At 43.0% G+C, this 13,106-nt stretch overlaps 1 non-coding gene across 1 annotated transcript; it reads left to right on the top strand.

The window, feature by feature from the left end:
* Positions 1-1,736: 1,736 nt before the first annotated feature.
* LOC114811934 lies at positions 1,737-1,874 on the top strand. Its single transcript, XR_003759629.1, has one exon. It is a non-coding gene; the product is annotated as a small nucleolar RNA SNORA7 (small nucleolar RNA).
* Positions 1,875-13,106: the final 11,232 nt, after the last annotated feature.

Here is a 13,106-nt window from a genome sequence, read left to right as displayed (position 1 = left end):
TGTTGGGTACTTGTATTCCCTTGGGAGTCCTTGTAATGCTTCAAATACAGTGTTCTGCACCCAGTAAGTGCTCAGTAAATACAATTGATTGATTGCCCTTCAGTTTATCTGCCTTTCTCCTTGGAGCACTGTGCTGGCCCTGGAGGAGAGATGTTGAAACATTTCCCTATGGCTCCTTGAAATGCTTTTCACTTAACGTCCCACTGTTTTCATCATCACCAGTCATGGTGGATAAAGCTTAGATGCCCCTTCCAAGTACCACATCTGTGTGAACAGGGGTCTGCTGAGTGGTCTGTAGGGATATGTTGGTGACATGATAGCAGGGTTGATGGTGTTGCTTCCTTCTCTTGCCTGGAGCCTAACATTGCTTGGGTCCTCCCTGCCGAAAAATTCAGAGTATTATTTAGATGAAGTGTCCAAAGCACAAGGAAAAGAAGAGAGTAAAGCCAAGGAGAAAGACACAATCCTGAGGTCAAATTTGGATGTCCTCAATCAATCAATCAATGATGTTTACTTAGTGCATTCTGAGAACTTTATTAAGTACTTGGAAGAATACAGCAGAAACAAGATACACATTCCCTGCCTTCAAGGAACTTATAATCTAATGGAGAAACAGAAAAATATCATTTACAAGTGGTAGTAGCAGGAGTCAGAAATAGGGCTAAAACAGGAAATAGTCTAACTTTATCAGAAAGAAATCATTGAATAAATAATTGAATATACAAACATAAATACCCATATGTGAGAAGGTACATCAGACACAAAATACATTAATACTCAGGCTGGCTCTTAGGCTGACATGATCGTGGGGTTATGAATGAATCAGGACAGGCTTCCCGAAGGAAGTGGCCTTTCCACAAACACCCTTCACTTCCTCTTTCTTGATAGTCTAACAGATTCAGTTTCTCTTATATTAGGGGCAAATTATTTTCTACTTAGGTGCATTATACTACTATCTAGTAGGTGACCATGGTGATAAGAATATAACTTTAAAAATAAACCCTCTACCTATTAACAGAGGCTACCTTTTGACGTAGTGGTGATATTCATCTGATCTAATTGCAGTAGGCATTGGTTCTTAGAGAATGTATGTGATCTTGTGCTTTACTAATGGGGGCTCCTTTATGGGGGTGTCATTTTGCAACCAATTTTCCATGAAATTGTTGAAAGCACAACTATATAAATTTGAGCTCATTTGGTCCAATTTTCTTTGAGCTCAATGACTGCCCTAATAACATTTTCAATAACAAAGATAGCTCAGGAGGTGGGATGTGTTTTCCTAATAAGCTCACCCACTTATAAACACTTTCATGAGAAATTCTCCCAGACTGATGTTCCTGAGAAGTTTTCACTACCCAGCTTCAATGACTAGTTTTCCCTGTTTTTCCCATGGAACTTTAAGCCTCCATCCTTAACACATGATCCTCATTGTATCTGGAGATCAATCAGTCAATCAGTTGAATGCTTACTGGATGCAGAGCACTATAGTAAGCACTGGGGAAAGTATAATACAATAGACTTGGTAGCTACCATCCCTTCCCACAAGGAACTTAGAGTCTAGATGAGGAGCTTTCATTCTAGAAGGATCTGGACTAAGTATTGATTCCTTTCACTAATCATGCACACCAATATCTGGTATAAGGAAGGAGGAAACAGAATGAACTAAAGGTACATTCACTGTGTTTGGGCTGTCCTCTGCTCAGTCAGCAAGAGTTTGTGCTTAGGTTTAGGAGGACCCCTTCTCAGGGTCTCATCTGGAGAGTTTCCAGTACTCTACCAGTCTCGAATACAGGAAGGAGAGTCAAGCAATGGCATATCCATTCTATTCCTAGCTTGGGCAGTGGCTAGCAAGTGGAAAGCAATCTGCTACAAGTCAAAACTCACCTGTGCTGGGCAGCAGAGGCATGGGAGAGAGTCAAGGGTGGAGACTCAGGTTTACTGCACAGGAGGAGGCAATGGTATACCACTTCTATATTTTCACCAAGAAAACTCTATGGATTCACTACCAGAATGATAAAAATAATAATAATGTTGGTATTTGTTAAGCGGTTACTATGTGCAGAGCACTGTTCTAAGCACTGGGGTAAACACAGGGGAATCAGGTTGTCCCACGTGGGGCTCACAGTCTTAATCCCCATTTTACAGATGAGGGAACTGAGGCACAGAGAAGTTAAGTGACTTGCCCACAGTCACCCCTCCACTCTACCGAGACTGCTCTCTCTAAGGTCACCCATGACCTCCTTCTTGCCAAATCCAATGGCTCCTACTCCATTCTGATCCTCCTTGACCTCTCTGCTGCCTTTGACACTGTCGACCATCCCCTCCTCCTCCATACCTTATCTCACCTTGGCTTCACGGACTCTGTCCTCTCCTGGTTCTCCTCTTACCTCTCTGGCCGATCATTCTCGGTCTCCTACGCTGGAGCCTCCTCCCCCTCCCATCCTTTAACTGTTGGAGTTCCTCAAGGGTCAGTTCTTGGCCCTCTTCTGTTCTCCATTTACACTCACTCCCTCGGTGAACTCATCCGCTCTCACGGCTTTGACTACCATCTCTACGCAGATGACACGCAGATCTACATCTCCGCCCCTGTCCTCTCCCCCTCCCTTCAGGCTCGCATCTCCTCCTGCCTCCGGGACGTCTCCACCTGGATGTCGGCCCGCCACCTAAAACTCAACATGAGCAAGACTGAGCTCCTCATCTTCCCTCCCAAGCCCGGTCCGCTCCCAGACTTCTCCGTCACCGTGGATGGCACGACCATCCTTCCCGTCCCGCAGGCCCGCAATCTCGGTGTCATCCTTGACTTGTCCCTCTCGTTCACCCCACACATCCTATCCGTTACCAAGACCTGCCGGTTTCACCTCTACAATATCGCCAAGATCCGCCCTTTCCTCTCCACCCAAACGGCTACCTTACTATTACGGGCTCTCGTTATATCCCGGCTAGACTACTGTGTCAGCCTTCTCTCTGACCTCCCTTCCTCCTCTCTCGCCCCGCTCCGGTCTATTCTTCACTCCGCTGCCCGGCTCATCTTCCTGCAGAAACGATCTGGGCATGTCACTCCCCTTCTTAAACAACTCCAGTGGTTGCCTATCGACCTCCGCTCTAAACAAAAACTCCTCACTCTAGGCTTCAAGGCTCTCCATCACCTTGCCCCTTCCTACCTCTCCTCCCTTCTCTCTTTCTACCGCCCACCCCGCACGCTCCGCTCCTCTGCCGCCCACCTCCTCGCCGTCCCTCGGTCTCGCCTATCCCGCCGTCGACCCCTGGGTCACGTCCTCCCGCGGTCCTGGAACGCCCTCCCTCCTCACCTCCGCCAAACTGATTCTCTTTCCCTCTTCAAAACCTTACTTAAAAATCACCTCCTCCAAGAGGCCTTCCCAGACTGAGCTCCTCTTCCCCCTCTACTCCCTCTGCCATCCCCCCTTTACCTCTCCGCAGCTAAAGCCTCATTTTCCCCTTTTCCCTCTGCTCCTCCACCTCTCCCTTCCCATCCCCATAGCACTGTACCCGTCCGCTCAACTGTATATATTTTCGTTACCCTATTTATTTTGTTAATGAATTGTACATCGCCTTGATTCTATTTAGTTGCTATTGTTTTTATGAGATGTTCTTCCCCTTGACGCTGTTTAGTGCCATTGTTCTTGTCTGTCCGTCTCCCCCGATTAGACTGTAAGCCCGTCAAATGGCAGGGACTGTCTCTATCTGTTGCCGACTTGTTCATCCCAAGCGCTTAGTACAGTGCTCTGCACATAGTAAGCGCTCAATAAATACTATTGAAAGTGGCAGAGCTGGGATTCGAACTCATGAGCCCTGACTCCAAAGCCCGTGCTCTTTCCACTGCACCACGCTGAATGATTGCCGATGGAGATAGGGCATTCTGGAAGAGATCTGTCCATGGGGTCGCTATGGGTCAGAGATTACTAGACAGCATAAGAAAAGACATGCTAGGAGAACTGGTTCGAGATAAATGTTGCTGTGCCCCCTGGCCAAACTAGTTGCCTTCTAGATTTTAAACCCCTCGTGAGTGGTTCATGAATACCACTAATTGATTGATTGATATTAGTAATTGGACAGATGTTTTGAATGGGAATAGAAGAGAAATTGGTCAGAGAGATGGATAGTGGTTTGGGTTACTCAGGGAAAGCTTCCTTGAGGAAAAGAATCTTGAAATGTGTTTCAAAAAAGGTGAGGGGTATGATAGTGGTGCAAATGATCTGAAAAAAGAAATTGCTGATTTTTCCATTCCTTGTTTTGTTCTGACTACCAAATAAAACCATTTTGCTTTTTTGACTCTTATGTGAAAATTTAAGTTCTGAGGTATACCCAGCTTTTTTTTCCAGGATCAGTGACTACTGAGTGGGAAAATTCAGCTGAAATAGTTGAGAGGAGAAAGAAAGTGGCTATACATCCAAATGATTTATTTTGCTAGATATCTTAGCCATTTGCTTTCCATAAGAATTTGCTGAATCTATTTGGACTACTGCTCTCATTTTTTTACTGTTCTCAGTAAGACTGAGTGAGAATTTTAAAATATGAATTAAAGGAGGACAAACTGTTCTAAAATAGTTACTGATGGTGAATCTTTATTTCTAAAGGAGGTTGTTCTATGGAGAGAGGTCAATAACTTGGGAATTTAGAAATGTGAGTGAAACTATACATTTCTGGTTTCACCAGGGACAGAATGAGTGGCTTGTAGAAGACGTAGAGGAAGTGACCCTCGGTGTTCAGCAAGTAGGAAAGAAGGGCCACTGGAACATTTGTTCAATTCTCTATGAGGCAAAAGCTAATTGGAAAAAAACTATTAGGTATTTGTTTACAAGATTGAAGTCCTCAGTCTCCCTCTTCTTCAAACAGAGGGATTAATAGCATCAGGTTCTAATTATTCCTAACTCCGTTAAAGAATCTAGACAGATTAATGAGAAAATAAATCTAAAGTGCCCACCAAGGGCATTTTGTCAGTAGCTGTGGAAGAAGTGACCAGAGAGAACCAACTCAGAGCTTGAGGTTGGAGAGCCCGTGAGAGACTGTGGTGCTTGCAGCCCCGCTTTGCTGACCTCTTCCTAGATCCCCAGCCTCTCCTCCCTAAAATCCCCTCAGACCAGATCTTTCTTTCTTCATCTTTCTGCTGCTCCTAAGGGGAGTGGCAGGGCAAATGTTTAGCTTTTCTGAAACTTAGTATGTATATATCCTTACTGTGTAAATATGGTAAATCCACTTCTTCCAGCAGGTGGAATTTGTCTCCCTTGTTAAAGCAGTGTGGCTTAGTGGAAGAAACGTGGGTCTGTGAGTTAGAGGACCTGGGTTCTATCCCTGGCTCCACTACTTGTCTGCTGTGTGGCTTTGGGCAAGTCATTTCATTGTTCTGTGCCTCAGTTATCTCAACTGTAAATTGGGTATTAAATCCTACTCCTTTTTACTCTAGACTGTAAGCTCACTGTGTCAGGGAATGTGTCTACCAAGTCTGTTGTTTGGGACTCTTCTAAGCATTCAGTAGTGTTCTGCACCCAGTTGATGGATTACCTAGACTGTGAGCCCCATGTGGGACAGGGACTGTGTCCAGCCTGATTATCTTATACTTATCCCAGCACTTGGTATAATGCGTATCATCATAGTAAACACTTAAGTCCCATAATTGTTATTATTCAATGTTATCTATTGAGTCCTTATTTTGTGCAGAGCACTGTACTAAACTGGAAAAACCAGAAATATCAGCTTTTACAAGAAGGGTCTATATCTACTGGATGGGTGAGAGGTTCACAGTTGGATATTATTAAAGTGAAGTTTAGGGTTGCAAAGAGAAAAGTTGGGAGTGAAGGGTGGTCCAACCCTAACCAGGAAAATAGAGGTCAGGAGAATCACCATCACAGGGCTCCTCCAAGCACTCTGTTACCACGATTGAAGATAGACCACTGGTCTGACCCAATGAAGACCTTGTGCTAATCTAATGTTCTTAGGCTTGTGGGAAAAGGTTGAACTCCTCTAAAGAAAGTGATTGTATTATTATTGCTCCTTGAACAGATAATCTCTTAGGTCCTATACCACCCTCTGGCCCTTCTCCAACTATCATATGTGATCTAACCCTCTTCTTTCTATTTTACATGAACATTCAAGGCCATTTCTCCATTATTACACTTTCTATTGCTCCCCCAACCCATTTCATTTCAATATAGATCAACTCGATAAGGATAATTGATGATAGAGGGAAAAAATGCGGAGACCAGATGTGAATATAAAACAACTTCCCTCACTTTAGAATTGGCCAGGGATTTAGGCTAAGTTTAGATTCTCTTTCCCTCTCAAAGATGGTTATTTGAACCCACTGTTTTTCTAAATCTGTTTGAGTTTTGAAAGCCCATTCTGGTGACACACAACTGAGATGTTCTTCCCCTTGACTCTATTTATTGCCATTGTTCTTGTCTGTCTATCTCCCCCGATTAGACTGTAAGCCCGTCAAATGGCAGGGACTGTCTCTATATGTTGCCGACTTGTTCATTCCAAGTGCTTAGTACAGTGCTCTGCACATAGTAAGCGCTCAATAAATACTATTGAATGAATTGAATTAATGCAAAAATGTAAGTGACTGACTTGGTTTGTTTTCTCTGAATCAAAAAGTCTCCTCAGCAAGAAAAATCAAATGAAGGAGGCTGAGAGGGTGAAAGAAGAGTGAGCTAAGATAGCCACATGAAACAAAGGTGAGATTCAAAACAAGATATCACTCATGTCCTCCAAGAAATCTAGTCTCTGTAACCAAAAAGGCTAAGGTATTGAAGGAGGAAAGGGAAAGCCTTTCAAAGAAACTCCTCTATGTGGATTTGCAAGAGGAACTAGGAAATGGAGAGAAATTGCTTCAGAAATGGGTCTGAGGAAAATGAGGAGGAGTGGAGATTTCCAGTATGTAAAACAGCCCTTAAAGGTAGTTTTTGGTAAATGTTCTGTCAATAAGCCTGCATTCCTAGATCCAGATTCAGAGGATCATCTCAGCTCCATTTGTGCCTCCTGTCCCATCACTTAGTTTTGTACCTGAGCCAGCAAGGGAGTTGTTTAATATGACGCTAATGCTATTCCTTTCTCCTCACTGCCTGCTATTCTGTGATGGACTTTTAATATCCTCAGACACAAAAGCTGTTCGGTCTGGTTGCCGAGAGCCCCTCAGGAGCCAGCTTGGAAATAGAAATTTACCTTAAGTTGAACCTGCGGGCTGAGCTATGAACCGAGAGCTTCCATCAGCCACAATTTTTTAAAAACCCACCTGAATACAGATGGGAGGCATTCTCTTTTATTTTTCCCCTTTCCTTTGATTATCTATGACTGCAGCATATATAAAACCTGGGTAAAATACTTTAAAACCAAAAAATTCCTTCTGTTACAAAGTCCTTCTGAGTCTAATATTGTTCCTCTTTCTACCCAACCCATAAACATTACATTGATGTTCTCCTTAATTTATAAATGAAGGAACTAGAGGAATGAGAGGTCAAGCCTTTGATCAAATTATAAGAGTCAGTATTGGACCTTGGCATTCCTTGAACTATTGGTGCACTTGGTCACCAATGTACTTTTCTTAGAACCTTATATCCTGGATGGATCATTAAGGGATAAACTTCTCGAGGGCAGGGTTTATGTCTTAATCTTATTACTGGCAGGGAACTTGTGTCTACCAATTCTGCTGTATTATGCTCTCCCATGTGCTTAGTACAGTGTTCTGCATATAGCATGGATTCAATAAATACCACTCATTATAATGATGATGATTAATATTATGATATTCTTAAGCATTTACTATGTGTCAAGCACTGTTCTAAGCTCTGGGATAGAGACAAGTTAATCAGGTTGGACACAGACCCTGTTCCACAAGGGGTTTACAATCTAACTAGGAGAGGGAAGAGGTATGTTTCCCCCAAGTGCCTAGTACAGTGTTTGACACACAGTAAGTACCCATGATCTGCCACTGGTGGTGATGATGGAGAAAGCAGAGCCCTGCCCCATAGCACTGTTCTTCTTTCATCCCCAAAACAGCCCTAGAAAAAAATGAAGATCAACCCATTTGAGAAATGAAGAAACCCATGATGAAGATGGAACAGTTCCTTTCCTAAAGTCATCATCCTAGGAGACCACCTTGTTACCATGGAATGGGTGAAAAGGTGACTCATTAGCATGGTGTTCACATATCTGCTAGATTAAACTCATTGGCAAGCATTAGAAACATCTCTCCTTTGACATATGGAAGTTTTCTGGAGGGAAAATAGTTTATCAACTCTAAATGCCATTTGGTTGGCAAGGGAGAAAATTAAATCCCGGGGGGGAAGTTAAATATCCTAGGGTAGGTTAAAGTAAATTACAGCTGCCATTCAATAATGGGACCTTATTGGCTAAGAACAATGAGTATCCAGTAAGCAAACTGGGCTGTAGAAGAATCTACCTGATCCTGTTTATTGACGATATTGTGATCTATCCAGTTCTTTGAGATGGATCATAAAACAGTGCACCAAAACAAACATGTTGTTCCACTGCGCCTTCCTTTCCCTTTGTACCATCCTCTTTCCTGATCTTCTCATTGCTTCCAGAGTTCAAAGTGGCAAAAGTACAAAGGGACAGTGTGAGTGAAGGCAAGGTTAAACAATGTTTCCAAGAGAAAGGGGTGGGTCACAGTGTCTGAGGTACCTGTGAGGTCTAGGGGATTAGAATGGAGTAGAGGCCATTGGATTTGACAAGAAGGAGGTCACTGGTGATGTATAAATATATATATAAATATAGATAGATATTTTCCACATATTCAATACCATGGCCAATAGACTATAAACTCATTATAAGTAGGGAACATGTCTGCCAATTCTTTTGTATTGTACTCTCCCAATCATTTAGTATAGTGCTCTGCGCATATTAACTGCTCAATAAATACCATTGATTTACTGATCTATAGATCCAAAATGTCACTCACATATTCAATGTCAGCAAACCTGTCGGTTCTACCTTCATAACAGTGCTACATGCTGCTCCTCCCTCTCCATCCAAACTATTACTATGCTAATCCAAGCTCTCCTTAACTACTGCACCTGCCTCCTCACTGACCTCCCAGCCTCCTGTCTCTCCCCACTCCAGACCATACTTCACTTTGCTGGACAGATCATTTTTCTAAAAATAGGATTAGTCCATATCTTCCCACTCCTCAAGAACCCCCAAAGGCTGCCCTTCCACCTCCAGATCAAACAGAAACTCCTTACCGTTACTTAAAAGTACTCAATCAGCTCATTCCATCCTACCTCACCTCACCGATCTCCTCCTACGGCTCAGCCTACACACTCTGTTCCTCTAGCACCAGCTTACTCACTGTGCCTCTATTTGGTCTATCTCGTCACTGACCCCTTTCCAATTTATCCCCCTTGGTGGAACTCCCTCCTCCTCTATAGACAATGATGGCATTTGTTAAGCACTTCCTATGTGCCAAACACTGTTCTAACTGCTGGAATACATATAAGGTTATCGGCTTGTCCCACTTGGAGCTCACAGTCATGATCCCCATTTTACAGATAACTGAGGCACAGAGAAGTTAAGTGACTTGCCCAAAGTCACACAACTGACAAGTGGCGGAGCGGGTTAGAATCCATGACCTCTGTTTCCCAAACCCGGGATCTTTCCACTTAAGCCATGCTGCTTCTCTAATCTCCTCTCAAGACATACTCCCATTAAACCCTCTTTTCCCCAGCTCACTCTCCCTTTTGTGTTACCTATATACCTGGATCTATTGAAGCAGCATGATTTAATGGAAAGAGCAAGGGCTTGGGAGTCAGAGGTAGTGGGTTCTAAATTCAGTTCCACCACTTGTCAGCTATGTGACTTTGGGCAAATCACTTAACTTTTCTGTGACTCAGTTACCTAATCTGTAAAATGAGGATTAAGATCGTGAGCCCCACGTGGGACAACCTCATTACCTTCTATCTACTCCAGCGATTAGAACAGTGCTTGGCACATAGGAAGTGCTTAACAAATGGCATTATTATTATTATTTTTATCTCCAACCTTTGGGCACTTGATGCTCACCCCACCCTCAACCCCACATCACTTATATATGTGTATGTAAATTATAAATTATAAATTACTTATTCATTCATATTAAATGCTTAGTACAGTGCTTTGCACAAAGTAAGTGCTCAATAAATAAAATTGAATGAAAATTAATGTCTGACTCCCTTCTAGACTGTTAGCTCATTATTGGCTAACATGTCCGTCATGTCTGTTGCTTTGTAATCTCCCAAGCTCTTAGAACAGTGCTCTGAACATATACGCGCACAATAAATACCATTGATAGATTAGTTACTTTAGAGAGTGAAGGGGATGGAAAAAACAGATTGCAGGGGGTCAAGGAGAGAATTGGAGGAGCAGAAGTGAAGCCATCAGGGACAAACAACTTGCTTGAGGAGTTTGGAGTGCAGTGGTAAGAGGGCAGTGGGGCAATAATTGGAGCGTGCCAATAGGATCAAGTGAAGGGATTTTTTTGTTTGTTTTTTTTAGTAGAGGGAATACATGGCCAAGTTTGAAAGCACTGGGAAAGGAGGAATTGGCCTGCGAGCCAGGGAGGGACCAAAGGAGGGGACAAGTGTATTGATAACTTGAGAAGGATAGGTTTGAAGGTGCAGGTAGAGGGTGAAAATTTTTAAGAGGAGATGGGAAATTGCTTAAGATACTGCTGGGAAAGATGAGAAGGTTGAGAGAGTTTAAGAGGCAGTCAGACAACACCTACTGTGTGCAAAACACTATAGTGTTTAAGAAAGTAAAAAAGGAGATATTTTCCCGGTTTGCAAGAAGCTCACAATCTATTAGGGAATATAAACACTAAACTAATTAGGAAAGATAAACACTAAAATAAAATAATCAGACAGGAGGAAACGGAAGTGGAGAATTGGTGCTCATGTAATAGGGCATGTAAGGTATGATCGTAAGTGCTCTGTCATTGGACTCAATGACCAACAGAAGGAGATTCCAGATTGTTTCATGACATTGGTCTACCTAAAGAGGGAACAGCAACCCAGACAGCCCCCCTCAGTTCATCCTGGGTCATGGATCCCCCAACCTTAGGGAACAACTGATCCTCCCAATGTTGTAGGAATTATGATCTTTTTTCTATGAAACTGTTCGGGCCATGTTTCCCAACTCCTCAAGAACCTCCAGTGGTTGCCCATTCACCTCTGTATCAAACAAAAATTCATTACCATTGTCTTTAAAGCACTCAATCACCTTGTCTCCTCCTGCCTTACCTCTCATTGCTACCACAAGCCAGCTAGCACATTTTGCTCCTCTCCTGCCAATCTACTCACTGTAGCCTGATCTCATCCATCTCACCACTGACACCTCGCCTAGGTCCTGCCTTTGACCTGAAATGTCCTTCATCTTTATATCTGACAATCACTCCACCCACCTGCAATGCCTTATTAAAATCACATCTCTTCCAAGAGGCCTTCCCTGACTAAGCCCACATTTCCTCTTCTGCCACTCCCTTCTTAATTGCCTTTTATTCACCCCATCCTCAGCCCCACAATTACTTGTATATCTGTAATTTATTTACGTTAATGTCTGTCTCCCCCTCTATATTTAAGCTCCTTGTGGGCAAGGAACACGTCTACCAACTCTGTTTTATTGTACTGTCCCAAGCACTTAGTAGAGTGCTCTGCACACAGTGAGTGCTCAAGTATGATTGACTGATTGATTAAATGTTGGCGAGCTATCTTGGGCCATTCATCTCAAATCCAACAGCTGATTATCTTTTAACTACCCCTGCAATGCAGTGCTTGGCACAGCTTAAGCACTTAACTGAAAACAGAATTGTCATCTATTATTATTCACTAGTAGCTTTATTTGGAACCTAGATGGCTATGAAAGGTTTTTGAATTAGTGTTATTTTTCATGAAGAAATTCCATGTGTTTCCATAAATATCTCTATGTTGCAGGAATTTGGGTCATGGAAATGTTTCCTGGGAGAATGATACCCTCTTTATGAAGTTTACCAAACTATGGAAAGGTACAAGGACATGGAATTAAGCACTGTCTCTGGATCACAGGGGACTGATCTAAAACTGTGGGAAGGGATGACAGTCACACTGAGAAAGAAATAATCTGGTAAACACAGAAAAATGAAATCATACAATAACACTATCAAAAGCAGCAATCCTCAGGCTTCTCTCCACTCTGGGAAGGGCTATCCCAGGTTGAAACAGTCATGGTCATCCCAGTGTCATGAACAATTCCTTCAAAGGCTTCTACCTGCCCTGGTCCAAGCAGGGAATGGCCTCTCCCAGGTTCCATAGGCAAGGAAGAAAGGGGTGAGTCATGATCTCAGGTGCCACCCTGCAGTTTTTTATCCATTTTTTTAATGGTGTTTGTTAAGTGCTTCCTATGTGTCAAACACTGTTCTAAGAGCTGGCAAAGGTACAAGTTAATTAGGACAGATACAATCCCTGCCCCACATGGAGCTCACAATCTAAGTAGGAGGATAAATAGCAGCAAGGAAACACTAAGATACCAAGGGAATCTGTGTTCTAATCCTGGCTCTGTGATTTGTCTGTTGTGTGATTTTGAACAAGTCACTCAGCTTCTCTGTGCCTCAGTTACTTCATCTGTAAAATGGGGATTGACACTGTGAGTCTCATGTGGACCAGGGACTGTGCCCAACCTTGGTAGTTTGTATCTACCCCAGTGATTAGTACAGTGCATGGCATATAGTAAGTGCTTAACCTACCATTAAAAAAAAAGATAGAAAGGAAGTCAGGGAACAGTGGCCTTAATTGGGGAAGCCTTGTGGAGAAGATGTGACCTTCATAAGGCTTTGAAGGTGCAGAGAGTGATGGTCTGGTTTATATGGAGTCAAGGTTCCAAGCTGGACGGAGAACATGGGAAAGGGATTAGTAGTGAGATAGATAAAATCGGTTCACAGAGAGAAAGATGGAACTAGAGGAGCAGTGTGCCGGCTGAGCTGTAGTAGATCCGTGAAGTAAGGTGTAGAAGGCAAGCTGATTGAGTGCTTAAAGTTGAGTAAGAAGTTTCTGTTTGCTAAAGAAATGGATGGGCAGCCACTGGAGGTGTTAGAGGGGTTGAGAGACTTGGACTGAACCTTATTT

Source organism: Ornithorhynchus anatinus, chromosome 4, assembly GCF_004115215.2.
Source record: "Ornithorhynchus anatinus isolate Pmale09 chromosome 4, mOrnAna1.pri.v4, whole genome shotgun sequence".
NCBI lineage: Eukaryota > Metazoa > Chordata > Mammalia > Monotremata > Ornithorhynchidae > Ornithorhynchus > Ornithorhynchus anatinus.
The sequence above is the reverse complement of the archived record's forward strand: the minus strand, read 5'-3'. Positions and strand labels throughout refer to the sequence as shown.